Raw genomic sequence first — 3,058 nt, 5'->3', positions numbered from 1 at the left:
AGTTATCATTGTGGAAAGATTTCAAGCTGATCCTAAAGAATCACATTATGTAGCAGTAAACAAATTTTAGATATTTGAAGGGTACACCTTATGTTGGGTTACGGTATGAAAGATCAAATGACTTTACCTTATGTTCATATATTTATGTAGATTGGGTAGGATGTATGGATGAAAGAAAGAGTACAAGTGGTGGATCATTTTTCTTAGGAGGAAGAATGTTTTCTTCACTAAGAAAGAAATAAGATTGCATTTCATAGAAGATAGTAGAAAAGGAGTATGTAGTAGGAAAAAATAATTATAATCAAATCATGTAGATGAAGTAAATGTTGAAGGATATTGGAGTTGAGTTTACAAAGCCTATTATCATACATTACAATAACACAAGTATAATGATTATGTCTATGAATTTTGTGTTACATTCAAAGGCAAAGCACATATCTATCAAGTGTCATGTTTTGAGAGAGAAAGTTGCAGAGAAGGAGACGAGATAAGAGGATATTAGTACAAAGGAGTAGATATCATATATATTTAGAAATCCCTTTTAGAAGGATACATTTGAGTACCTAAGAGGTATGCTTGGGGTTATGCTCCTACCTACTTTTGAGTAGTTAATGCAGAGATTGCTTCAATCTAGTGATACAAAGAACTATTCTTTATCTAGACTAGATGCTTGATCCTTCTTATATGGAGGAGTACCTATGTTTGAGATTGTTAAGCACTAATTTTGCATGATGTTAACAATAGAAATTCTCATGAATCTCTCTCTCAAAAATTCGATCAATGTCCAACTCCAAGGTTCTAGATGGATTTTTTTCAATGTGCTTGGTAACTCAGTCAAAGATAACTGTGAATGTTCACAAGGAGGCCTTTATTGGTATCTTCCAATTTTGCACAAATTTGCTGAAATGTAACCAAAAAATAAATATATTTTTGAATTTTTTGTTTTATGATAAATGAAATTTATAATCAATGTAAATACATGAATTCTTATTTTAACCACATATTTTGAAAATAAAATTAAAAAGATAGAGTAATGAGATATTTAAAACAAATTACTAAAGGGAAATTCCCAATGGACATAAGCCAAAGTAAAAAAATGTCTGTGAATTATATCATTGAAAGGACTTAGCAGGAAACCAATGAAATTAGGAGTAGTGCTTCCTCAAATGTACTGATGCAATCATCAATAGGAACTTTAATGAAAAGAAAAAGATGTTTCAAGATTCATCAAATTGTGCAGCCACAGAAAGTGTGCACACATGAGACAAAATGCTATGTAAGAACACTAATGATCATTTTTCCAATTTCTCACATCAACATAATTTGTTAACATAAGACAAACACTAGAATCAATAGAAACACAATAATATTCTTAGCTCCATTATTATTTATGAACATAAATTCATAAAAAAATAACACACTCTGGCAAGATTTACTACACTAAGAACAAGAGCACCAATAACATTTATTATTGCATCATAATATTGGCCTAGAGTACATATTACATCCATGTATTTATAATAAACCCTCTCCTCTTTTTGTGTTAGGAGTGAGAGCTCTTCTAATGAAAATTCTATGCTAAATATTAATAACTAATTATATACAAACTGACTCTCTAAATGGTACTAAGTAGGGTTCCACCCTTGTTTATATCAATTAATAGGTGCATGAACCTTTACATGACTTAAAACAATAAGATAATAAGAATATAACAAGAGAGAAGCCATGAGATGATCTGGGAGTCACTAGGACTTTTAAAAATGCAAACTTGGCCTTCTCAAGGTGTTTCTGGGAGTTGAACTACCATAGCAACACATTTATGGTGCATGGAATGCTCAAAAATAACAATGGATAGTTAACTGTCTGTGCACTTCTTCATCTTCAAAGTTGTCAGCGTAGCTCTTGAAATTGTACACCTTGTAAAAAGTGCACCTTTGGGTGAGAAGAGAAAAATTTTCATAATGTTTCTGAGTGTTGAAACTCAATTTCTAGCATCTAGATTTTCTTCCCTCTAGACCAAAATGATGTTTGGATGTGCTACTATGAACTTTTGGATTATGTTTGTGATTTCTTGAGTTCTTGGAAAATCTAAGGATTCATACTTATCATGCACCACTTGGTGGTAATTACTAATCTCCAACCTAGTATCCAAAAAATCTTCCAACTTAGAATCTAACTTTAGTAGCACTTCTTGATATTTGGAAGCTAATGGTTTGGACGTGATCTTTACCGCCATAGAAGATGAAGAGAATGCCATTTTATCTACACCAAAGAAAAATGTCAATATATAATTAATGAGAAACCCAAAGATGCTTTTATAGACACAACTAGATTGGCAAAATTGACCAAAATAGAATAAAAATGACAAAAAAACCCTATATAGTTTCTGAAATGCATACATGCACACCTTGCACATTAGGTACATCTAAGAAAGGTGTGCATTGTGTGCATTTGGTCTGGCTATCTTATTTTGGAAAGTGCACATTTAGCACATTTCACATGTTATGCACATAGCAAACATGCACATCATGCACAATTTTGATGTGTGTGTGAGTTTATGTTATGCTTGTTATTCATTTGTCTACAATGAACACCATATAGGGGTGTACACATGTGCAAGTGTAGTTGTGTTTATAAGGAATTCACCTTAGAAGGCTTATAGATCAATGATGTAGATATGTAGATGCTATGGGGGTGAGAAGGTATAGCTCAAGGGAATTGAAGATGCACAAGATGAGTTCCAAAAAGAGGGGTCTCACTTTTATAAGTGTGAGAGCCAATAGGTGCCTATAGCACACCTCCGAAGTGCACATATGTGCTTGTGTGCATGTGTGAACTTTGAGACTTCATAAATTGTAGGGACACATTATGCAATTTACATGGGTGTCCATGTGCAAACATTCACACTTTTGACTCCCTAAGGAATTTTTTTCTCTCTTGACCAATTGGTCTTGTTTGGGATCAACTGATCAAACATCCTAGACTAACCTAGACTTAGAGGGAGGTCTTATTCACTAAGGTACCCAACTGGATGCCTTGTTTTTGAGAATGGGATCCC

The sequence above is a fragment of the Cupressus sempervirens genome, chromosome 1 (assembly GCF_028749045.1).
Source record: "Cupressus sempervirens isolate cs-2001-9-10 chromosome 1, ASM2874904v1, whole genome shotgun sequence".
In the NCBI taxonomy this organism is placed as follows: Eukaryota; Viridiplantae; Streptophyta; class Pinopsida; order Cupressales; family Cupressaceae; genus Cupressus; species Cupressus sempervirens.
This window is presented reverse-complemented; position numbering follows the sequence as displayed.